Source organism: Mobula hypostoma, chromosome 2 (assembly GCF_963921235.1).
Source record: "Mobula hypostoma chromosome 2, sMobHyp1.1, whole genome shotgun sequence".
NCBI classification, from domain to species: Eukaryota; Metazoa; Chordata; class Chondrichthyes; order Myliobatiformes; family Myliobatidae; genus Mobula; species Mobula hypostoma.
Genome location: NC_086098.1, coordinates 209,344,465 through 209,371,811, shown reverse-complemented (window position 1 = coordinate 209,371,811; position 27,347 = coordinate 209,344,465).

The window sequence follows — 27,347 nt, the reverse complement described above, 5'->3', positions numbered from 1 at the left end:
AATATTTAACAATATTTTACAGGTTCGAAAACATCCAGAGAGCTCACATTTTGTACTTTTTTCATCATTTGGATAGTCATTTCCATTGTTTTTCCCCTGATTATATCACCGCATACAATGCATTGTATCCCCAGAAATATGTCTGCAAGACAGAGGAGAGAAGGTTGAGGATGGGAATTAAACTGGTATGGAATTCAATCAGGATGATTTTGTAGCTGCTAGAGATACAAATAGATTAATTTAGAAACTGTAATAGTAGATCCAGTGATTTTTTAAAAAATTCAGCTGAGGTGCTGTGATATTTCCATTCCTATCAACCAAAAAAAAACAACAGAAATTTATTAATAGCATGAAAAATCCCAATAACTTAAGCGCAGCTTGGAAAAAAAAAGCAATTAGTTCAACAGAATTCTTTATACAGTGGTAGATTTATACAACAGTCATACTTTTGGATTTTTGATCAATTGTATCTCTAGAGGTTAGAAATGAGACCCCTCGTCATCTATTGTGCCACTCTACCATCCCATCCTTACCAGCTTTATGCAGGTGGCCGAACTTCACTCAGAATTGGATGAAGACAGCCTACTGTATATGCACTTTCATATTGAACCCATTACACTCAATAAACAGCTGATGTTCATCATGCATGACTGGGTTGGATTTGACACCAGATGCCAAAGATTTAAAAAAATGTTCCAGCCAATTCCTCGATCTTAAATCCTCTGATTATATGTGCAACAAAATGAAGGCCTTGTGTGATATTAGAGCATATAATGGGTTACAACCTTTGATTTTCCTCAACAAAGACATTTCACAAGAGTAAATGCATTAATAATTCTCTGGTTGTGTCATCCGTCTGAAGGTTGGACTGATGCCAGTGCACTTGGGGCTTTATTTTTTGATTACTGGATCCCCAATATATATTAATTAATCTACAAATATTATGGCTATTTCTGGCAGAATTGTTTTGGAATTTGAATTTTAAGTGATTCAATGGCATTTAGATCATTATAACCTATTGTGTTTCCCCCATCATAATCAATGCATGACCATACATGTCACCCACAAAGAGTGTCATGTTTTGGTGCATTTTAATTAGACATTTAAAGATTAGCTGACCACCACGAAAATATGAATACAATGAGGGAAATGGCAGTCTTGTTTCAGATTAATTAAAATTTAACTTCACTTTGGTCTCTACAGCATATCGAGATATGGCAAAATAAGCACTCGATTCTAATCTAGTTCAAGTTTGGTGTACATTTCAGAAATACTTCTGGTTCCAGTAAATGTGATTGTTGGGGTATGGGAAGGAAACAATGTGGCAATTGTCCAATTGGTCGTATCCAGTGGTTCAAACTTCATTTTTATTATAATTTGCTGACTCCACTCCCATAGTTATAAAAAAGATTGGGTTTCCCATCAACTAATCAGCTGACTTCTCAGCAGTACATCCTGTAAAATGTTCCTTGGTCTGGAGTTTGCATAATGAATTTGCTGGGGTCACAATGAAACTTGCTCCCATCCCCCCCTCAAAGTTCAAGAAAAAAAAACACATCAGGCCACAAAGTTGGGGCGGAAATGATTGGCATTTTCTTTGTTCCTTTTATTTAAGCAACGGTTTGTGTTCGGTTAAGCAAGATTAACAGTAACTGCTCTACGAACTTGAGAGGAAAAGCTTTTTAACTGAGTCTGCCAATTTAGGGTCAACACTGTGATGTACTTCCCTATTTCAGATTTAACTAGTTTAAAGTTGAATTTAGCAAAGGAATAGACTATAATTAATTTGTAATGGTTTAAGATGAGACTATGTAACTGAATTAATATCAGATGCAAGGTTGCACTCAATTATTTAATAGTTTAGTGTGTTGGTCTCTGCTGATTTTAGCTGAAACAGCAGTGACATTGAACTCAGTGTCATGGACTCTAAGAGGAAAACCAGACAGGGCTACAACAAAGGGTGGAGGAATGGAGCTAAATGAATATTTCTTTACAAATGCCTGGAGAATGTGACCTCCTCTGCATAAAATTCAATTTTTCTTATTTATTTACAGTACTTATTGAATTCTGGCTTCAACTCCTAAAATGTATCTAAGCTGAATTCCTTTTTCTGCTTGTGGGATTCGGCGTCACTTGAAGAGTGGAGATTAAACTGGTGGTGATGGGAGGGGTGGTAAACATTACTGGGCTAGACATTAATCTCACCATCTTAATAATTAGATCAACTCTGACTGCTACAACTTTGTGGGGATCTTGAAATAATAAAACTGGGTGACAATGGCGTTTTTGGTAATGAGACTGTGGAATCCCTGTGAGAGTTAGTGTGGAAGATAATAGGCACAATGAGTGAAGGAATAGAACCATGTTAAGTATTCCTTGCCTGGCTTCTGTCTGAATGATAACCATTCTTATTCCCAAATGCAGGATGCTTCTACTTCAAACACCTGAGAACTATGTTGTTCTCCCAAACTTGGGTATATTCCATCTTAGCTTAGCTACTTTATAAAAGATGCACGTTACCTATTCACCTGTGGACCTATTACAGCCACACAGGATACTTGGCCAAAACCTGATGGTTAAACTAAGCAAGAAAGGGAAAAAAAGAGGGGAAGTAATCATCACTGATTTAAATTAGGAAATAAAAAGATATGTAGAAATGACCCTTCATTCAAAATGTTAATTATACTGGTAGATAACAGCTTGCTGTAAATAATAAACTGTTGTGATCTATCTTTAATGAACAAAGGTGAATACCATGACATATTTAAATTATTACTCTTGTCAAAGTGTAATTCCTGTTTGTGCATTTTAGAACAAAAACTGGCTTAAATCATTCTCACAATTTTTGAGTAATACAAGTCTCATATTTTCATGCTTTCACAAACAGTGTGAAATGAGCACATCTGTCATTTCTAAAGCTGTATTTTGCTGAATACTATTACATTTCAAAGCAGTGTGCTTTGGATATAACCACCCTTATCATTCACTCTATTATTCTTCACCTTGCTCTCATAATTAGAATAAAGAATGACATTTAAAATGATTCTTCATCTTTTGTGTAACTTCCTGAAATACCAGTGTCTTAATAACTGGCTGCATCACCATCTGGTGTGGGGAGGGGCTGCTACTGCACAGGACTGGAATAAGCTGCAGAGGGTTGTAAACTTAGTCGGCCCATCGTGGGCACCAGCCTCCATGGCATCTTCAAGGAGCAATGCCTTAAAAGTTGGCGTCCATCGATAAGGATCCCCACCACCCAGGACATGTCTTGTTCGCATTGCTACCATCAGGAAGGAGATAGAGAACCCTAAAGACACACTCAATGGTTCAAAAACAGTTTCTTCCCCTCTGCCATCCGATTTCTGAATGGACATTGAACACAGAAATATTACCTCACTACTTTTTTGCACTACTGATTTAATTTAACTAAATCATAAATATTTTGTAATTCACTGTTTTTTCCCTATTATTATGTATGACATTGTACTGCTTCCACAAAGATAAAGAAATGCATGACATATGCCAGTGAATAGACCTTTGACCAGTGACCAGTCCGGACATCAGAAGTTTTGAGAGGAGGGTCAATGGCTCGAGTAGAAAGGGGAGCAGTAGAGCTTTGACCAGTAACCAATTAAAGGAAGGTAGGAGCAAGCACAGCGGTGAATAGGGTCAGAGTGGTGATCTTGAGGCTTCAGTCAGAGAAAGCAAAAACAACAGAAAAGTTGAAGGTTATTGTTTTTTCTCCTTTCCGTCTTTATATCTGCTGAAGCTAGGATAGTAGAGATGCCAGGCAGGATAGCGGATCTTGCAGGAGGTGGGAAGGCGGGGAGAACTCCAGAGTCCCTGATGATTACAGTTGTAAGAAATGCATCTATCTGCAGCTTATAACAATCCATGTTAAGGAGCTGGAGTTGGAACTGGGTGAACTTCGAATCATTGGGAGGCTGAAGGGGTGATAGATAGGAAATATAGAGATGTAGTTACATCCAAGGTGCAGGACACAGGAAACTGGGGACAGACAGGAAGGGGAAAGGGGTTAATGAGGCAATGCAGAGTACCCCTGTGGCCATATCCCTCAACAACAGGTATATCACTTTAGATACTGTTAGCGGGACGGGTGATGGTGCTCACCGAATAGAGGAAAGTCACAGCGGTCAGGTCTCTGGCACTGAGTCGGGCTCTGTGACTCAGAAGGGAGGGGGATAGAGGGAAGGGGATAGAAAAAGGCACATTGTGGTGCTAGGGGATACGCTAGTTAAAAGAATGGACAGGAGGTTTTGTGGGCAAGAACAAGAAACGAGATTCCTGGATGGTATGTTGCCTCACGGCTGCCAGGGTCCAAGATATATTGGATTGAGTCCTCAGCATTCTTACGTGGGAGGGTGAGCAGCCAGCAGTTGTGGTCCGTGTAGGTACCAATGACATGGGTAGGATGAGTGATGAGGTCCTCCATAGGGAATTCAGGGAGTTAGGTGCTAAGTTAAAGGGCAGCACCTCCAGGGTTGTGATCTCAGGAGTGCTACCCGTTGCCACGTGCTAGTGAGGTCAGAACTAGGAAGATTATACAGTTTAATGTGTGGCTAAGAAGTTGGTGTAGGAGAAAAGGCATAAAGATTTTTGGATCATTAGGCTCTCTTCCAGGGAATGTGGGACCTGTACAGAAGGTATGGTGTGCACCTGAACTGGAGGGGTCTAAAATCCTAGCAGGAAGGTTTGTTAATGCTTCATGGTGGCGTTTAAACTAGAGTTGCAGGGGGATGGGAACCTGAGTCCCAGAACAGTTGCAGATGTTGGTAAGACCTCAGACAAGGTCAGGAATCAAAAGGTTGAGCATAGTGCAACTAGTGTCCTGAGCTGTGTATATTTCAATGTAAGAAGTATCATCGGAAACCTGGTTGGTAGTGCTGAAGATGAGGTAGCGGGCTAACAAACAGATGCAATATGAAGAGAGGAGAGGCTGTTGATAGGCAAAATTGCAGTCAACAGGATGAGTTGCAATGTAAAAGGGGACAAGTTCAAAAAGGGTGAGGGTGTTATATTTGAATGCATACAGTATATGGAATAAAGTAAATGAACTTGTAGCACAGTTGCAGGTTGGCATGTATGAATTTCTAGGCATCACTGAATCATGGCTGAAAGAAGATTATATCTGGGATCTTAATGTCCAAAGATACACATTGTATCGAAAGGACAGGCAGGAAGGCAAAGGGGGAGCGTTGCTCTGTTGGTAAAAAATGAAATCAAATCATTAGATGGGGCTGACACAGGGTCGGAAGGTGTTGAATCGTTGTGAATAGAGCTAAGGAACTGCAAAGGTAAAAGTACATCAATGGGAGTTGTATACAGACCCCAAAACTGTTGTAAGGATGTGGTCTGCAAATTGTAACGGGAGATAGGAAATGCATGGCAAAAGGGCAATTTTACAATAGTCATAGGGATTTCAATATGCAGGTAGATTGGGAAAATTGGTTTGGTGCTCTGGATTCCAGCAGGGAGAATTTCTAGAATGCCTATGATTTGGCTTTTTAGAGCTGCTTGTGACTGAGCCCACTAGGAGATCAGCTAATCTGGATTGGGTGTTCTGCAATGAACCAGAATTGATTAGAGAGCTTAAGGTAAAAGAACCCTTATGGGAAAGTGATCGTAATATGATCGAATTCAGCCAGAAATTTGAGAAGGAGGAGCTAAAGTCAGATGTATCAGTATTACAGTGAAGTAAAGGGAATTACAGAGCCATGAGAGATGAGTTGGCCAGAATTGATTGGAAAAGAACACTGGCCGGGGTGAAGACAGAGCAGCAATGGTTGGAATTTCTGGAAGCAATTCAAAGGAACATGATACATACATCCCAAAGTGGAAGAAATTTTCTGAAGAAAAGGTGACTCAACCATGGATCGCAAGAGAAGTCAAAGTCAACAAAAAAGCCAAAGAGAGGGCAAAAATTAGTGGGAAGTCAGAATACTGGGAAGCTTTTAAAAACCAACAGAAAGCAACTAATATAGTCATTAAGAAGATAAAGATGGAATACAAAAGTAAGCTAGCCAATAGTATTAAAGAGGATACCAAAAGATACATAAAGTCTTGGCCTGAAACATTGACTCTTCTTTTTTCCATGGATGCTGCCTGATCTGCTGAGTTCCTCCAGCGTTTTGTGTGTGTTGCTTGGATTTCCAGCATCTGCAGATTTTCTCTTGTTTGTGATGTGATGTTGAGACTTTATAAAGCACAGGTGAGGCCTCACTTGGAGTATTGTGAGCCCTTTATCTTAGAAAGGATGTGCTGAAGCCGGACAGGGTTCAAAGGAGGTTCACGAAAATGATTCCAGTGTTGGATGGCTTGTCATATGAAGAGGGTTTGATGGCTTTGGGCCTTTACTAAAATTCAGAAGAATGATGGGTGACCTAATTGAAATCTATTGAATGGTGAAAGGCCTTACTTGAGTGAATGTGGAGAGGATAGTTCCTAAGACCAGAAGACACAGCCTCAGAATAGAGGAGTGTCCTTTTAGAACAAAGATGAGGAGGTATTTCTTTTGCCTAACTGGTGAATCTGTGGAATTCTTTGCCACAGGCAGCTGTGGAGGCAAAGTCTTTATGTCTATTTAAGGCAGAAGCTGATAGATTCTTGATTGGTCAGGGCATGAAAGACTACTGGAAAACAGCTGGAAATTGGGGTTGAGGAAAATTGGATCCCCCATGATGAAATGACGAAACAGACTCGATAGGCCAAATGGCATACCTCTTCTCCTATAGCTTATGGTCCCATGGTCTTTTATTAAACCTGATTCTGATTCTGAGATCTCATGTTGTCCTACATTGCAACACTATTGTTCTCTGCTCTACAACCAGTTATCTGTCCATTTGGACTGCATTTCATATCCATTGACATCAACGTTCAAGCAGAATCAAAGTTTTTCCTAGACAGCCTGTGATCCCACAATATATTTAATTGTAAAATAACATTGCAACTGCTGAATGTTTCCTAATAGATGAAAAAGTTCGACATAGATGCACCATTGACACAGGTGCAACTCAAGACTGAAGGCTTAGCCCCCTGCTCTACTTTCTTACGTACATATGACTCTGTGGCTAAGCACAGCTCCAATTTCATCTTCAAGCTCACCGCCAACACCACTGTTGTTGGGCGACGTGGTTATGAATCAGCTTACTGGAGTAAGATAGAACACTTTCTTGAGTTATGTCACACAACAACCTCTTGCTCATTGTCAATAAGACTAAAGAGCTGATTTTTGACTTGAGGAGGGATAAGATAGTGAACATGCTACATTGAAGGATCGGCAGTAGAGAGAGTCAACAGCTCTGGATTTCTGGGTGTTAACTTATCGGTTGACCTGTCCTGCTTCTAGCACATATATACAATTGCAGGGAAGGCCCACTAGCACCTTCACTTTCTTAGGAGTTTAAGGAGGTTTGGCTTGTCAGTGTATACTCTAATAAACTTCTGCAGATGGACTGTGGAAGTGTCATAACTGGTTGTATCATGCTCCTGTATGGCAGGACAGTAAGAAGCTGCAGAGAAAAATGGGCTGAACCCAATACATCATGGACACATCTCACCCTACCATTGGTACTATCTGCAGGAAGCGCAGCCTCGAGAAGGCAATTTCCATCACCAAAGATCCACCCCACCCCCCACCTTTGGGCCCTGCCTCTTCTCACAGCTACCACCTGAAGTCCCACTTCACCTTGTTCGAGAACAGCAACTTCCCTTCAGATGTGTCGTTCTGGAGCCAAAACCATTACCCTACTCACTACAGTTCAACAACACTTTGCATGCAATAGACTTCGTTTTTAATAATTGCAATAATTTTTTGTTTCCTGTACACATTGAGTATAATTTAAATTTAATCCATTTTTCTTGTGAATGCTGCTTCTATGATGCTATGTGCAGTGATTCAGCTGCAACTAAGATTTTCATTGCACCTGTACATAAGTGTATATAATAATTAGACTTTTATTTTGATTTTGACTTTGACTTTAAATAAAGGAGACAGAAGCGCATATGAAAAATAATTCATTATGTCACTGAAAATCAAAACAAAATTACAAGTTGTTCTGACGAGGATCTTTGACTTGAAATGTTAACTCTGTTCCTCTTTCCACAGAAGTAATAATAGGTGAAATAGTAAATGAACACTTTGCATTGGGATTCACCAGAGAGAAGAACATGCGGGCTAGTAAGATCAGCACAAAGCATACCAATATTCTTGAGCATGTTGACCTTCTGCAAAATCAGTATGTCGCCATGGCATAATGGGATCTATCCCATGTCATTGAAAGAGGTAACAGAGGAGATTGCTGGGGCCTTGACAGAGAACGTTGTATCTTCTTTAGCCACAGGTAATGACTCAGGGGACTGGAGAATGTTTAAGAAGGTCAATAGGACCAAACCAGGAAATTATAGGGTAGTGGAACTTAGAACATAGAACTGTGTAGCACACTACAGATCCTTCGGTCCATGATGTTGTGCTGACTTTTTAACTTTTAACTTTTTAAGATTAATCCAATATTTCCCTCCCACATACCCCTCCATTTTTTCTTCATCCATGTGCCTAAGTGTCTTTTAAATCTCCCTCTATCGCTTAAAAATCCTTACATCAATGATAGGGAAACTATTGGAAAAGATTCTTAGAAATGGGTTTGCTTGCATCTGGAAAAAGTTGGACTTGTCAGGGATGGTCAGCATGACGTTCTGTGGAGGAGACTGAGTTTTTGGAGGAGGTGAGAAAGTTGACTGCTGTGGCAGTGGATGTTGTGTGCATGGACTTGAGTAAAGCATCTAACTAGGCCCTTCATAGCAGACTGATCCAAAAAATTAAGACAAGTGGGATTCACAGAAGCCTGGTACATTGAATTCAAAATGGATTTGACAGTGGTGGAGTGGTGTTACGTTAGTTTTTAATGTAGGGTTTGTGACCGGTTTTGTTCTGGAGGGGCCTGCGCCTGGACCTCTGTTGTTTGTGAGATGCACTGTATATATAAATGACTTAGATGAAAATGTGATGGACTGATAGGTAAGTGTGTAGATAGTATAATAATTGGCAAGGTTGTAGATAGTGAAGAAGGTTGTCAAAGGGTACAGAGGGATTTAGATCAGTTGGAAATACAGTATAGTAATATAGTACTGTGCAATAACCTGATGCACATATCTATATTTATTTACTTGCTTATTTATAGAGTTGGGATGCCTTTTGCACAGTACCGTAGTAATGTTATGTATTGCATTGTACTGCTGCCTCAAAAAACAAATTTCATGACATATGTGAGGAATGATAAACCTGATTCTGATATGGATTTCTATTGTGGACTGAGTGGAAAGGGGACAGGGAGAGGGGAATCATGGTTGGAAAAGGAAGAGGGAGAGGAGATGGAGCATGAAGCACCAGAGAGGCATTCTGTAATGATCAATGAACCAATTGTTTGCAATCAAATGATCTTGCCCGGTGTCTGCGGCCGTGCCACACCACACCCCTGGCACGCATTTTCTGTCACCTGTCCCTCACCCCTCCCGCGTTGCCCCACCCTCACTATTCACAACATTCTTCACTCCTGCCAGATTTGAAAACACACTCTCTGCTCCACGTTGACAAATACAGAACTGTGCAAACATCTTAGGCACCCTAGCTATCTCTAAGTGCCTCAGACTTTTGCACAGTACTGGAGAAATTGCAAACAGAGTTTAATCCAAATAAGTGTGAGGTGGTACACTTTGGGAAGTCAAATGTAAAAGGGAAGTATACAACAAATGGCAGGAGGCTTAGGAACATCAATGTAAGGAGATATTTGGAGTGTAAGTCTATGGCTCCCATGGCAACACAAGTAGAAGGACTGGTAGAGAAAGCACAGAGCATGCTTGCCTTTCACCAACTGAAGTGCTGAGTATAAAAGTTGAGAAGTCATGTTAAGGTTACATAAAACTTTCCCAGATCACATTTGGAGTTTGTGCGTAGTTCTAGTTGACTCACCACAGGAAGGATGTGGGGTCTTTGGAAAGGGTGCAAAAGAAGTTCACAAGGATGTTGACTGGATTAGAGAGTGTTAGTTATCTAGAGAAGTTGGGCAAACTTGGATAGTTTTCTCTGAAGTGTTAGATTTAAAAAAGTATATTATATTAAATAGGTGAGAAAGAATCTTTTTTTCCCTCGGTTGGAAATGTAAAATACAGAGTGAAAAGATTTAAGGTGAGATGGGGAATGCTGAGACAAAGCTTGTAAGTTTAAGGTACTGGGAATGTGTTGCTAGGGTTGGTGATAGAAGCAAGTATCATTCAACATCTCTGAGGATTTAGACAGACAGATGAATAGGCAGGGAGTGGAGGGATATCAGCTATAAATTAAAGTAAGAAATATATATAAAAAATAAATAAATTAAGAGTGTAAATTGAGAGCAAAAACAGAGAAAAAGATGTGGAGTTAGTGGGTTTATTATCGATTCAGAAATTTGATGATGGGGAAGAAGAAACTGTTCCTGAAACATTGACTATGTGTCTTCAGTCTCCTGTACCTCCTCCTTATGATAGCAATGAGAAGAGTATATGTCCTGGGTAATGGCAGTCCTTAATGATGGATGACGCCTTTTCGAGGCATTGTCTTTTGAAAGTGTCCTCGATGCTGGGGAGGCCAGTGCCCATGATGGAGGTGGCTGAGTTTACAATTTCCTGCAGCTTTTTCCGATCCAATGCATTGGCCTCTCCATACCAGATGGTGATGCAACCAGTTAGAATGCCCTCCATGGTATATCCGTAGAAATCACTATCTGAAAGTCTGCCAAAAATCGTTGTGCCATTGGCAAATTGATGGATGGCATTTGAGCTGTGCAGGGGATATTGTGGCGAAAGGCAAATTGCAGTGGGTCCAGATCCTTGCTTAGGTAGGTGTTGATTCTGGCCATGACCAACCACTCAAAGCACTTCATCACTGTAGACATGAGAGCAACTGGGTGACAGTCATTGAGGAAGCTCATCCTTCTTTTTTGGGGCACTGGTATGATAGTGACACTTTTGAAGCATGTAGGAGCCTCCAACTACAGCAGTGAAAGATTGAAGATGTTCTTGAACATTCCGTCCAGTTGTTTGGCACAGATTTTCAGTGCCCTACCAGGAGCACTATCAGGGGCTGATGCCTTGTGAGGGTTCACCATCTTGAAAGATGTTCTGACATTGGTTCCAAGACAGTGATCACAGGGTCACCATCTGCTGAAGGGATTTGCACAGGCATAATTTCATTCTCCCTTTCAAAGTGTGCATAAAATGCTTTGAGCTCATCTGGGAGTGAAGCATCACAGCCATTCATCATGTTACGTTTCACCTGTAGGAAATAATCATTTGTAAAACCTGCCAAAGCTGGTGTGCATCAGATTTTGTCTATAACTTCAATTGGAATTGTTTTATCACACCTAAAATAGCCTTCTGTAGATCGTACCTGGGTTTTTTGTTTGGTTCTGGATCACTGCTCTTCCATTCCACAGATCTAGTCCTCAGCAGACTATGAATCTCCTGGTTCATCCATGTGTTTGCTTCGGGTATGTCCAGAATGTTCTCGAAGGCACACACATATCCACACAGGTTTTGATGAAGTCTGTGACCCCTGTGGTGTATTCAGTCAATTTTGAAGATGAAACCCTGAATATTGTCCAATCCATCGACTCAAAGCCATCCTGTAAGCACTCCTCCACCTCCTTTGATCATAACTTCTCAGTCCTCACAATTGGTGCTGTGGTCTTTAGTCTCTGTCCCTACGCTGGGAGTAGAAGTACAGCGATTGGATTTTCCAAAGTGTGGGTGTGGGATGTCTCGGCCAGTATTCCTGATAGTGGTATAACAGTGGCCAAGCATGTTGGCTCCTCCAGTTCCACAGGTGATACAGCGGTGGTAGGTATTTGGAGACTTCTTCAAGTTGGCCTTGTTGAAGCACTGTTTCATGACTGTCGATCACCGTGTTCAGCTCCGTAGTGCCTGCCTGACGTTGCTCAGAGCAGGAATTACACCGCCACCAAGATTATGGCAGAGAACCACCTTGGCAGATAAATTAAATTACACTTGACTGCTAGATGTTCCAGATCTGGTGAGTAGAATTGAGGCAGAATTCTGTGCACCGTGATGTTCATCATAAAACATACTCCACTTCCTCTCAGTTGCCCTGTCTTTTTGGTAGATGTTGAAGCCCTCAGGCTACAGCTCTGCATCCAAAATAGTGGGGCTAGGCCATATTTCCACGAAGCAAAGTACACAGCAGTCCCTTAATATGAAGGTAAGCTTGTCAATAATATAAAAAAGGATAACAAAGGAATTTTTCAGATTTATGAAGTGTAAAAGGGAGGTGAGAGTAGATATTGGACTACCGGAAAATGACACTGCAAAGGTAGTAATGGGGGGCAAAGAAATGGCGAACAAACTCAATAAGCATTTTGCAACAGTCTTCACTGTGGAAGACAACAGCAGTATCCAGAAATTCGAGAATGTTGTGGGGCAGAAATTAATGTAGTTGCTATTACTAAGGAGAAGGTCCTTGTAAAATTGCAAGAACTGAAGGTAGGTAAGTCATCTGGACCAGATATACTACACCCAAGGGTTCTGAAAGAGGTAGCTGAAGAGATTGTGGAGGCAATAGCAGTGATCTTTCAAGCATCACCAGAAATCATAGGCCAGTTAGCTTGACTTCAGTGTTTAGCAACATGTTGTAGCCCATTATTAAGGATGAGGTTTTGGGGTACTTGGAGGCACATGATAAAGTAGGCCAAAATAAGCATGGTTTCCTTAAGGGGAATTCTTGACTGACAAATTTATTGGAATTCTTTGAGGAAATAATAGGCAGGATAGACAATGGAAAGTCAGTGGGTATTGTTTACTTGGATTTTCAGATGGCCTTCAACAGGATGCCACACATGAGACTGCTTAACAAGGTAAGAGCTCATTGTATTACAGAAAAGATACTAGCATTGATACAAGATTGATTAACTGGCAGGAGGAAAAAAGTGGGAATAAAAGGGCCTTTTTTTGGTTAGCTGCCGGTGAATAGGATGTTCTGTAGGGGTCACTAGTGGGACCACTTCTTTTCACATTATACGTCAATGATTTGGATGATGGAATTGATGGCTTTTTTCCACGTTTTTAGACAATATGAAGATAGGTGGAGGGGCAGGTAGTGTTGAGCAAGCAGGGGGGCTGTAGAAGGACTTGGACAGATTAGGAGAATGGGCAAAGTAGTGGCAGATGGAATATTGTGTAGGTAAGTGTATGGTCATGCATTTTGGTAGAAAGAATAAAGGTATAGATTATTATCTAAATGAGGAGAAAATTCAGAGATGCAAAGCAACTCCGGAGTCCTTGTGCAGTATTCCATGCAGATTATCTTGCAGGTTGAGTTGGTGATAAAGAAGGCAAATGCAATGTCAGTATTCGTTTCAAGATGACTAGAATATAAAAGCAAGAATGTAATGCTAAGGATTTATAAGGCATTGGGCAGGCTGCACTTGAAGTATTGGGAGCAATTTTGTGTCTCTTATTTAAGTAAGGATATACTGGCATTGGATATGATCCAGAGGACGTTCACAAGAATGATCCTAGGAATGAAAGAGTTAAAACATGAGGAGTGTTTGTTGGCTCTGGGACCATGAATTTAGAAGGGGGGGGGGGAATCTGAATGAAACCTCGCAAATATTGAAAGGACTAGATACTATGCAGGTGGAGATGTTTCCTGTAGTAGAGGAATCTCGGACCAGAGTGAACTGTCTCAGAATAGAAGGATGTCCCTTTAAAACAGTGATGAGGATGAATTTCTTTGGCCAGAAAGTGGTGAATCTGTGGAATTCATTGCAGCAGACAGCTGTGGAGGCCAAGCTATTTGGTATATTTAAAGTGGAGGTTGATAGGTTCTTGATTTGTAAGGGAGTCAAAGGTTATGGGGAGAAGGCGGGAGAACGGAGTTGAGAGGAACAATAAATCAACTATGATTGAATGTTGAAGCAGACTTGATAGGTCAAATGGCCCATCCTTTGTCTTTTGGTCTTCTGGCTGCAATCAATTAGTTCATAACAGGGTGAGGACCTTTAAGACGTAGTTGTTCATGAGTAAATCTGTGGAGATAAATCTCAGAATAATTAGGACCAGCATTTAATCAAATATGGGAATAAGTTTCAGCTTTAGTGTTGGATTTGGATTTTTTTTGTTTTATTACCTCCATGAATTTTATTTTATTGAAGTCAAATCAGATAAGGTATTACATCTGCACACTTTCACCTGCATCCAAAGTTAAAGTTATTATCTTTGTGCTTCTGGATATTCCCCACTGAAAGAGTGGTTCAATGGTTCCACTGAATATCAGAGAATGTATACAATGTACAAGCTGAAATTCTTACTCTCTGCAGACATCCTCGAAACAGGAAAACCCGAAAGAAGAGAATGTAAGAACTCCTAAGTCGCTGCCTTCGTCCCACACACAAGCAGCATCAACCCTCCCCCTCCGTCTACTTATTCTAGCATAAAGCATCAGCATTCCCACCCCCCTACCCACCATGCAAGCAACAGCAAAGCCCCCAAAGAGAGCCCATGGTCTACAGGACATCAAAAACTAACTGTTCATTCCTACAATTTGATATCCTTCAGGCACTCTCTCTCACTAACAAGGGAGTGACAGATATCGCTCTTTCCACAGTGAGAGGGGAGGCAAACTGTCGCAATTTTGATGTAACAGTCACAGTCTGAAACGTTGCTTTTTGTTTCAAGTTCCCCAACTCAAGAATCAGCACCAAACTCTTATTTACCATCGAGAGTGGGAGAGATAGCAATCACCCAAGGGCAGAGGCCTCCGACAGCTGTCCTGAGGGTTCGGCTCCCCGCGGTGCTTCAGTTTGTGATATCAGCACAAAATCAAGTCCACAGGGCCACACCCCAAACCACATGACTTCAGGCCACACCTAGACATATTGAAAACACAGCTAATCAGTGAGCTCCAAGAATGGAAACGTGCCACTGTGCAGAACTGCAATTTGAATGCCGTTGTCGATCACAGGCTTCTACAAGACCTCAGCCACCTTGAAAAGGAAACTACCCAGATTCACATATCATTGCTCAGAGTGCATCTTAGGGCCACCCATTGCTGCCAGACTCTCAGACATTCTTTTATCTGTGACACCAGACTCTAAAATCAGCATGAATTTTGCAAGATTCTACATGCATACTTAGCTTTCCATGAACCTTCAGACCCATCCTCGAACTGCTCATTAACACTGAAGCCTCCCTCAGAATGCTATCATTCAAAGGTTAATTTGTTATCAAAGTATACAACTCTGAAATTCTTCCTCTCCAGGTAGCCATGAAACCAAGAAAGAAAAAGAACAGCCGCACAATCAGCAACCTCCAAGTCCCACCCCGCACCAAAAAATGAACAATGATGGAATTGCCCCCCAAATCTCCCACCAGCACTCTCAAAAAAATGAGAAAGAGCACACGAAAAACACAGAATAACAAAAACTGTAAGACTGGAAAAAAAGTCCACATCTAAAACACAGAAAACCTGGGTAACACTCTCCAGGCACAGCAACAGGCTCCCCTCTCTCAGACTGCAGAGCGATCCCCAGTGATCAAATGCCAGACAGCCAGCACTCACCTTCCGCACTCACCTTGATGTTTCGATCTCCCTCGTCACTTTGATGAGCCGACAATAGAAGCTTTAATTGGCAAAGTGGAGTCGAACAATGGCTCATGCCCCATCCCACAGCCTGCTTGTCATGAAGTTTGCACATGCTGCCTCTGTCTCCTGGAATCTCCTCGGAGACTGTAGAGCGGTGAAACACCCAAACAATCTCCGAAGTTCCGCATTCGCTTCGATGTTTCAATCTCCTTCTTTGCTTTAATGGAACGATGGAAGCAAACTGCAACTGAACATTGGCTCATGCCCCATCCTGCAGCCTACCCGCACTCACCACCTCTGCCTCCTGAAATCCTCTCGGAGACTGTGGAGTGCTGGAACACGCAAGCGATATCCAAACTGCAAATCTCAGGCTCCAACAGTTTCAGAGTCACATTCAAGACGAAAAGCAAATGTAAAAGACATAAAAGAAATGAAATATATGGTTTCATGATCTATCCAGAAGATGTCGACTGAAGGAGCCTTGTACAGAGGTGCCATCTTGACTAGAGAGTCTGGACCACAAATCTTCTCTTACTGCTGAACTTTCACAGTACTTCCAGAGTTCTGTGATGACCCCAGTATTCAGTCTTCTATTTCTATCTTCATTTTGGCAGTACTGTTGAACATTTGCTACCAACTTCCATAAACAGAACAAAGTGTCCAGTGTTTTTGTATCATTGTTATTTCATTAAACTTTAAATGTTACAGATGATTTTGAAATGCGGTGATTTTTTACGTTATTTAACCTAGAAAATAAAGGCATTAAATTTTACTGTGAGCATTAAGGCAGTAGAATGCACTATTCAAATCATTTCACACTAACATGGAAAGGAAAAAAATAAACGAACATAAGATTTAAAAAGCAGTGATTGACTTCATTCTGCAATTTGAGAGGGAGAGGTATAAGTCAGATGTAACAGTATCACAATGGCATAAAGGGAATTACAGAGGCATGAGAGGGGAGCTTGCCCAGGTGGATTGGAGAAGGAAACTGGCGGGGATGATGGCAGAACAGAGAGGACTGAAGCTTCTGGGAATAGTTCACAAGGCGCAGGATAGATATGTCCCAGAGAAGAACAAATTCTCAAATGGCAAGTCTAGACAACCGTGGCTGACAAGGGAAATATAGGACTGCGTAAAAAACCAGGGAAAGGGCATACAATGTAGTAAAAGTAAGTGGGAAGTTGGATGAATGGTAAGTTCTTAAAATCCAACAAAAGGCAACTAAAAAAGCCATAAGAATGGAAAAGATAAAATATGAGGGCACACTAGCCAATATTATAAAGCAGGATACTAAAAGTTTCTTTTTCAGTTATATATAAAGAGTAAAAGGGAGGTGAGAGTTGATATTGGGCCACTGGAAAATGATGGTGGTGAGGTGATAATGGGGGACAAAGAAATGGTGGATACATACTTTGCATCAGTCTTCACTGTGGAATACACTACCAGTGTGCCACGGGTCTGTGAGAGTCAGGGAGCAGGAGTGAGTGACATTGCTATTACAAAGGAAAATGTGCTAGGCAAACTCAAAGGTCTTAAAGTGGTTACGTCACCTGGACCAGATGGACTACATCCCAGAGTCCTGAGAGAGGTTGCTGAAGAGATAACAGATGCATTGATCATGATCTTTCAAGATCACTTGATTCTGGCATGGTCCCTGAGGACTGTAAGATTGCAAATGTCACTCCACTCATTAAGAAGGCAGTTAAGGAAAAGAAAGGAAATTATAGGCCAGTTAGCCTTACCTCAGTGGTTAGGAAAGTGTTGGAGTCTATTACTAAGGATGAGGTTTCAGGGTACTTGGAGACTAATGATAAAATAAGTCAAAGTCAGCATGGTTTCTGTAAAGGGAAATCTTGCCTGACAAATCTGTTAAGAGTTCTTCAAGGACGTAACAAGCAGGGTGGTCAAAGGAGAGGCAGTGGATGTCGTTTACGTGGATTTTCAGAAGGCATTTGATAAGGTGCCACACATGAAGCTGCTAAACAAGATAAAATCCTATGCCATTACAGGAAAGATACTGGCATGGATAGAGGAACACACATCAAAGTTGCTGGTGAACGCAGCAGGCCAAGCAGCATCTATAGGAAGAGGCGCAGTCGACGTTTCAGGCCGAGACCCTTCGTCAGGACTAACTGAAGGAAGAGTGAGTAAGGGATTTGAAAGCTGGAGGGGGAGGGGGAGATGCAAAATGATAGGAGAAGACAGGAGGGGGAGGGATAGAGCCAAGAGCTGGACAGGTGATAGGCAAAAGGGGATATGAGAGGATCATGGGACAGGAGGTCCGGGAAGAAAGACAAGGGGGGGACCCAGAGGATGGGCAAGAGGTATATTCAGAGGGATAGAGGGAGAAAAAGGAGAGTGAGAGAAAGAATGTGTGCATAAAAATAAGTAACAGATGGGGTACGAGGGGGAGGTGGGGCCTTAGCGGAAGTTAGAGAAGTCAATGTTCATGCCATCAGGTTGGAGGCTACCCAGACGGGATATAAGGTGTTGTTCCTCCAACCTGAGTGTGGCTTCATCTTTACAGTAGAGGAAGCCGTGGATAGACATGTCAGAATGGGAATGGGATGTGGAATTAAAATGTGTGGCCACTGGGAGATCCTGCTTTCTCTGGCGGACAGAGCGTAGATGTTCAGCAAAGTGGTCTCCCAGTCTGCGTCGGGTCTCGCCAATATATAAAAGGCCACATCGGGAGCACCGGACGCAGTATATCACCCCAGTCGACTCACAGGTGAAGTGTTGCCTCACCTGGAAGGACTGTTTGGGGCCCTGAGTGGTGGTAGGGGAGGAAGTGTAAGGGCATGTGTAGCACTTGTTCCGCTTACACGGATAAGTGCCAGGAGGGAGATCAGTGGGGAGGGATGGGGGGGACGAATGGACAAGGGAGTTGCGTAGGGAGCGATCCCTGCGGAATGCAGAGAAGGGGGGGGGAGGGAAAGATATGCTTAGTGGTGGGATCCCGTTGGAGGTGGCGGAAGTTACGGAGCATAATATGTTGGACCTGGAGGCTGGTGGGGTGGTAGATGAGGACCAGGGGAACCCTATTCCTAGTGGGGTGGTGGGAGGATGGAGTGAGAGCAGATGTACGTGAAATGGGGGAGATGCGTTTAAGAGCAGAGTTGATAGTGGAGGAAGGGAAGCCCCTTTCTTGAAAAAAGGAAGACATCTCCCTCGTCCTAGAATGAAAAGCCTCATCCTGAGAGCAGATGCGGCGGAGACGGAGGAATTGCGAGAAGGGGATGGCATTTTTGCAAGAGACATAGTGAGAAGTTGAGACAATAGGTCGGCCAGGACAGCCAGGTTTGTGGATCTTGGGTAGGAGGTAGAAACGGGAAGTGCGAGGTGTGGGAACTATAAGGTTGGTAGCAGTGGATGGGAGATCCCCTGAGCGGATAAAGTCGGTGATGGTGTGGGAGACAATGGCCTGGTGCTCCTTAGTGGGGTCACGATTGAGGGGTAAATAAGAGGAGGTATCCGTGAGTTGGCTCAGCTTGCTCCTGCCCCACCAAACTCGTTTCTGCATACCTCTACACGGTTTTATCACCCCTTGTTCAATCCCTTCCGACCTATGTTCGTGACACTTCTCACGCTCTTAAACTCTTCGATGATTTTAAGTTCCCTGGCCCCCACCGCTTTATTTTCACCATGGATGTCCAGTCCTTATATACTTCCATCCCCCATCAGGAAGGTCTCAAAGCTCTACGCTTCTTTTTGGATTCCAGACCTAATCAGTTCCCCTCTACCACCACTCTGCTCCGTCTAGCGGAATTAGTCCTTACTCTTAATAATTTCTCCTTTAGCTCCTCCCACTTCCTCCAAATTAAAGGTATAGCTATGGGCACCCGTATGGGTCCTAGCTATGCCTGCCTTTTTGTTGGGTTTGTGGAACAATCTATGTTCCGTGCCTATTCTGGTATCTGTCCCCCACTTTTCCTTCGCTACATCGACAACTGCATTGGCGCTGCTTCCTGCACGCATGCAGAACTCGTTGACTTTATTAACTTTGCCTCCAACTTTCACCCTGCCCTCAAGTTTACCTGGTCCATTTCCGACACCTCCCTCCCCTTTCTAGATCTTTCTGTCTCTGTCTCTGGAGACAGCTTATCCACTGATGTCTACTATAAGCCTACTGACTCTCACAGCTATCTGGACTATTCCTCTTCTCACCCTGTCTCTTGCAAAAACGCCATCCCCTTCTCGCAATTCCTCCGTCTCCGCCGCATCTGCTCTCAGGATGAGGCTTTTCATTCTAGGACGAGGGAGATGTCTTCCTTTTTTCAAGAAAGGGGCTTCCCTTCCTCCACTATCAACTCTGCTCTTAAACGCATCTCCCCCACTTCACGTACATCTGCTCTCACTCCATCCTCCCACCACCCCACTAGGAATAGGGTTCCCCTGGTCCTCATCTACCACCCCACCAGCCTCTGGGTCCAACATATTATTCCCCGTAACTTCCGCCACCTCCAACAGGATCCCACCACTAAGCACATCTTTCCCTCCCCCCCTCTCTCTGCATTCCGCAGGGATTGCTCCCTACGCAACTCCCTTGTCCATTCGTCCCCCCATCCCTCCCCACTGATCTCCCTCCTGGCACTTATCCGTGTAAGCGTAACAAGTGCTACACATGCCCTTACACTTCCTCCCTTACCACCATTCAGGGCCCCAAACAGTCCTTCCAGGTGAGGCAACACTTCACCTGTGAGTCGACTGGGGTGATATACTGCGTCCTGTGCTCCCGATGTGGCCTTTTATATATTGGCGAGACCCGACGCAGACTGGGAGACCTCTTTGCTGAACATCTACGCTCTGTCCGCCAGAGAAAGCAGGATCTCCCAGTGGCCACACATTTTAATTCCACATCCCATTCCCATTCTGACATGTCTATCCACGGCCTCCTCTACTGTAAAGATGAAGCCACACTCAGGTTGGAGGAACAACACCTTATATTCCGTCTGGGTAGCCTCCAACCTGATGGCATGAACATCGACTTCTCTAACTTCCGCTAAGGCCCCACCTCCCCCTCGTACCCCATCTGTTACTTATTTTTATGCACACATTCTTTCGCTCACTCTCCTTTTTCTCCCTCTGTCCCTCTGAATATACCTCTTGCCCATCCTCTGGGTCCCCCCCCCCCCGTCTTTCTTCCCGGACCTCCTGTCCCATGATCCTCTCGTATCCCCTTTTACCTATCACCTGTCCAGCTCTTGGCTCTATCCCTCCCCCTCCTGTCTTCTCCTTTCATTTTGGATCTCCCCCTCCCCCTCCAACTTTCAAATCCCTTACTCACTCTTCCTTCAGTTAGTCCTGACGAAGGGTCTTGGCCTGAAACGTCGACTGCACCTCTTCCTATAGATGCTGCCTGGCCTGCTGCGTTCACCAGCAACTTTGATGTGTGTTGCTTGAATTTCCAGCATCTGCAGAATTCCTGTTGTTGGCTAGGACAGAGGAATGGCTGACAGGTAGGAAACAGCGAGTGGAAATAAAGGGGACATTTTCTGGTTGCCTGCCAGTGACTAGTGGTGTTCCTCAGGGTCAGTATTGGGACGGCTACTTTTTACATTGTTTGTCAATAATTTGGACAATGGAATTGATGGCTTTGTGGCAAAATTTGAAGATTATAGAGAGGTAGGTGGAGGGGTAGGTAGTGCTGAGAAAGCAATGAAATTGCAGCAGGACTTGGACAAATTGGAAGAATGGGAAGTAACAGGCAGGTGAAATACAGTGTTGGGAAATGTATGATAATGCATATTGGTAAAAGGAACAATAGTGCAGACTATTATCTAAATGGGGAGAAGGTTCAAACATCAGAGGTGCAGAAGGACTTAGGTGTCCTCGCGCAAAACTCCCAGAACATTAACTTACAGGTTGAGTCTGTAGTAAAGAAGGGAAATGCAATGTAGGCATTTATTTCAAGGGGAATAGAATATAAAAGCAAGGAGATAATGCTGAGGCTTTATAAGAAACTAGTCAGGCTGCACTTGGAGTATTGTCAACAGTTTTGGGCCCCATATCTCAGACAGGATATGTTGTCATTGGAGAGAGTCCAGAGGAGGTTCATGAAGATGATTCTGGGAATGACGGGGTTAACATATGAGGAGCATTTGGCAGCTTTGGGCCTGTACTCACTGGAATTTAGGAAAATGCAGGCAGGATCTCATTGAAACCTACAGAATGTTGAAAGGACTAGATAGTGTGTATGTGGAGAGGATGTTTCCTATAGTGGGGGTGTCCAGAACCAGAGGACACAGCCTCAAAATTGAGGGATGACCATTTAAAATAGAGGTAAGGAGGAATTTTGTTTAGCCAGAGAATAGTGCATCTGTGGAATGCTCTGCCACAGACTGTGGTGGAGACCGAGCCTGTGGGTATATTTAAGGCAGAAGTTGATAGTTTCCTGATCGGTCAGGGCATCAAAGGTTATGATGAGAAGGTGTATGGGGATGAATGAGACCGGGATCAGCCATGCAGAGCAGACTTGATGGGCTGAATGGCCTCATTCTGTTCCTATGTCTTATGGTCTTATGGTCTAGGGATATGAAACTTTAATTTATGTGTAAGAATTGAGATGAGAAAAACAGAAGGTTTTGGGAGGGGAGGGATTAGCAGATGACTATTATGGTATACATGACAGTTATGCTGTGATGAACTAAATACGTGTGTGAAAGCCACACTTTCATAATTTGGGAAGTAAGATGAAGCATTTGTGAGTAGTTCAGAGCTGACATAAACAATTCTTTATTTAGAATCAATGTCCAAAGTTTGCATGATTCATGTGCTATTGCACAAAACCTAAATTGGGACGAGATAAGACTAGGAGGATACAAGAGTGCACATTGCAATAAATATTAGAGAACTTGTCAAATGCATTATTTCAGTGTAATCTGGAAGTATCTCTAGCTACTTAGAGTACCATCTTTCCAACAATCTTTGACAAATTTGAATGGGGATAATGACCTGTTCTGGCAACCTATGCCTACCACGCACAAATATCTAACAAAACATCGATTTAGTAATATATAAAATGCTTGAGGAACTCAGCAGGCCAGGCAGCGTCTGGTAAGAAAGCTGCAGGGAGAGAGGGTTTAATGGAAAAGTTGTATTTATTTCTATTATCAATTAAGCGATTGTAAACAAACAATCAGATAATTTCATATGTATTTAACTTACTGTGATTATGATGAACTAATTATTTTCTGCCTTTTCCTTTGGCTTCCCATTCCTCTTCCATAATGCATATCGTTAACCTGCACTCCACATGCTCCCACCGCTGTCAAGCTGGGCTTCCCTGCTTATTCCAGATGCTAATATGGGGCCACATCTAAGATCTTCTGGCCACACAGGGCACAGGAAGAAAAAAACAGCATAAAAAGAAAAATATTAATGAAATATTTTTGCATAATTTGTTTATGATAATGGCATCCTTTTCAGTCTTAGTTGCTCAAAATGCAGAAAATTGGACGAAAAGGTTTTCACGTCATAACCATTTACAGGGTGAAATAAATTGCTTATCTTGCCTTTGTAAGAAAGGTGAGAAAACCGAGAAAGCAAAATCAGATTCTATCAAATTCATTGAGTAGGAGATACGGAAAATGCATCATGAACTTTCCACAGGTTATGTATTCTGTACACTTCATAATAGGTGAGATTCTTGCTCAGGTGGTACTAAGGTTTTAGATCTAATTATTTCGATTTGGGGTAATATTAATATTAAAAAGCCACTGGGTAGAAACTTCTCTCCTGATGAATACACAAAAGATGTGATGTAGTAACAAGTCTGTTGAACCAACAGCAGGAGATTTTTGTCTTTGGTTGCCAGAGCTGTACTGGCTACTCTTTGCAACTATAATGGACATTTGTTCAATATACTTCAGTGTACAAATAATATAAATAGTAGTTACATTCTCAAAGAGGGAACCAAGAAATAATTTTCTCTCTCCAGCTTTTTTGAAGTCCATTTTATTACTACAATCGAGTACTGTCTGGATGTTTAAAAAGAAGTCTGTTGTAAATAGTGGCTGATAACTTTAATGTTTTCTGTATTCTGTTGACTCTTGCACTTAAGCTCCCCTCAGACACTGTATGCATCTTAACAGCTTCTTTATCCATTGTCAATAATATCTCTCAGTCTTTTGGTATGCTTTCACCATTCCATACCTAATTGTGGTTCTGAGACTGGGAAGAAGGAAATCCTCTACCTCACGGGAGCAATCAATGCAGAAGAGGTGAATGTGCATTCAACAAATATGAAGAAACTGTGCGTTGTGACAACGAAGTTCTTATTGAATTTTTAACGAGGTACTGGTGTATTGGATGGGTTTAGGAGGAATTCGTGACTGTGCTGGTAGGGAATGGGTGGGAAATCAATTTGAAACAGTACTTGTTGAAACCTTGGCCCCTAATCCACATCTTTCTTTGTGAGAATTATTCCCATAGTGTTTGCTTCATGCACTGCATTAGTGCTCCCACCAGGTAATGAAAAGTAATAAACTGACTGAAAGACATGTTAATCTTATAAATCAGCAGTCCTGATGCCAGCAGCAATAACAGAAGGCAAACAAAAAAAGCAGTAAATCTATGGTTTACTTGACAGTTCAATGTTTCAGAATTCTTTGATTTAAAAATGTAATAAATGTTGATACTTCCACGCTTTTTGTCGCAAATTGTGTCGGTAAGTCCAAACCTCATGGAGTCTCACTGCATCTGCTCAAATATGAAGAAGAATAAATCCTCATTATTATCATCTACTGGATACTGTCAGCTGTGCTTACATGTTGAGCAACACTTGGAAGTAACACTGAAAGGACACGTATCAACAGCAGGAGTGACTCCACCACTTACTGAGCTGGCTGTGACTGCACCAGAATCCGAATCAGGTTTATTGTCACCGGCATGTGACGTGAAATTTGTTAACTTAGCAGCAGCAGTTCAATGCGTTACATAATCTAGCAAACAGAGAAAAATAATATTAACAATAGTAAATAAAATAAAACATAATAATAAATAAACAAGTAAATTAATTACATATATTGAATAGATTTTTTAAAATGTGCAAAAACAGAAATACTGCATATTAAAAAAAAGTGAGGTAGTGTCCAAAGCTTCAATGTCCATTTGAGAATCGGATGGCAGAGGGGAAGAAGCTGTTCCTGAATCGCTGAGTGTGTGCCTTCAGGCTTCTGTATCTCCTACCTGATGGTAGCAGTGAGAAAAGGGCATGTCCTGGGTGCTGGAGGTCCTTAATAATGGACGCTGCCTTTCTGAGACACCACTGAAGCTACTGAATTAACCAATACAGGGATGTAACACCTTGGTTCACATTTTTATTGCTATGCTGCAGGTATTTCATTTTAGGAGTTCTGTAAGAGCAGCCTGTTCTGCTTTCAGCCTGTTTGGGTTATTGTCGAAGATAAGGGATATGGAGGAATGTGTGTCATCTAATTAGGATGGTGGAACTGGGAGGTTTTGTGAGGAACACTAAGGTTGGTCTTTTTTTTTTGTTCAGCAGGAGATGAAGAGAGAAGACACTGGAGAGAACTGGTTGTAGGGGACCGTGATTTGATGGAGCAAGGTCCTGGGGTCTCTGAGGACCAGTGAATATGTGTGACTTTTGGAAGTGTTGAGCTCCAACTTGGGCATACTTGACTGTTTAATTATAATGGGCCTTTTTTTGGTTTTTTACTTTCTTTTCTTTGGTAACCCTTTAGTTAAGTTAGATTCATAAATATAATTCCTTTAATTGTATGTAGTGTGCTGTCTGTTGTTTCTTGGCACTGATTTGTATCAGGGAAGCAAATTACCCAGCATCCACACAAACTAGGAATTGGGGTGGGAGAGCTGTCTCAATCTCACAGGTTTGGCGAGATTGGATTGTGTATTCCCTAGGTTTATGCAGCCAAGGAAACCAGCAGGGTTTCAGGGATAAACCTATTTGGCCTCATACTTGGTGAACTAACTTCTGTCCCCAAAAGATAGAACATGGAAGAGGTGTCTGCACAGTCCTTTGGCAGATGAAGTCCTGTAGTCAGTCAATTAGAGCACACACAAAATGCTGTAGGAACTCAGCAGGTCAGGCAGCATCCAAACAGTAGACTTTCAGGCCGAGACCCTTCTTCAGGACTGCAGAGGGAGGGGGAAGATACCAGAATAAAGAAAGAGGGGAGAGGGGAAGGAGGACAGCTGGAAGGTGATAGGTGAAGCCAGGTGGGTGGGAAAGGTAAAGGGCTGGAGAGGAAGGAATCTGATAGGAGAGGAGAGTGGACCATAGGAGAAAGGGGAGGTGATAGGCAGATGAGAAGTGGTAAAAGGCCAGAATGGGGAATAGAAGAAGAGGGGAAGGAAAATATTTTTTTTTACCAGAAAGTAAAAGCAATATTTGTGATATCCAGTTGAAATATAAGATGTTGCTTCTTCCTCCTGAGGGTGGTCTCATCATGACACAAGAGGAGGCTGTGGACTGACGTCAGAACAAGAATGGGAATCGGAATGAAAATCTTTGACCACTAGGAAGTTCCACTTTTGGCAGATGAAGTGGAGGTGCTTGACGAAGAGTCTCTGGATTCATGTTGGGACTCACCAGTGTCGAGGAGGCTACATTGGAAGCACCAGATACAATAGGTGACCCCAGCAGATTTGCAGCTGAAGTGTTGCCTCACCTGGAAGGACTGTTTGGAGCCCTGAATGGAGGTGAGGGAGGAGGTGAATGGGCAGGTGCAGTATTTTGGCTGCTTTCAGGGATAAGTGTCTGGAGAGACATTAGTTGGGAGGGGCAACCTTTTGACTCATTATATCTGTACCAGTTCTCTATCAGAGAAGCCTTAATTTGCACACTTTTGGTCCTTTCTCTGTTGCATTGCAATTTTTTCCTCAGTAAGGGCATGCTAGGAAGTACAATGGGCATATCTAAAAAGGAAAAGCCACACTTGCATACTAAACAGCAGGAACACCATGCACTTGACAGTGGCTGTATCTACAAAGTGAACTGATGTCAATTGCTCAGGTTTCTCCTAGCACATCCCAAATCTGTCATCTCTGTCACTAAAAAGAACATCAACAATAGCTGGATGAGCACAATACCTGCAGGTCTCCAGCATCTAATTGGCAATACAGTGGATTCTGGTTAATTGGTCCATCAGTTAATCGGGGAAGCTGCTTATTTGGGGCAACTCTTAAAGAATAAAAACTAATCGAGAAAATAGGTGGGATTCCCTTCATTTACTTGGGCACTATGCCGCTTAATTGGGACAGGAGACTGTTGCCAAACAGTTTCTAAACAGCATCAGTCGAGTGAACTTGTGGTTTATTTACTGCCTGTTACGCCATTGGCATTTAGGACAGCATGAAGGAATTCCACCTCTGGTGGTGCCCAGGGCTTCCTCCATCACATCAGTAGCTGCCTCTCAGTTTTCACTACTGTCAGCTACGCAAGTCCCAGGTGGAGACTCAGGAATACCACTGCACTCAGACACTGAAGGATTCTTCATGCTGTTTCCGTAACAGGTTTGTTTTAACAGTCAGCTGAATGCCCGAACCAAGAGGACCGGTGGACCACTCTTAGTCTGGCCTCTACCCTTTGACCTATTTGGCCTGGATGATCCTACCAAGAGCCAAACAATAAAGTCCTGACTCCAGCCAACATAGCTCTCCAGGTCATTGAGGCACACAAGCCTTCAAGCCATGACAACATTGTGGTCCTCTT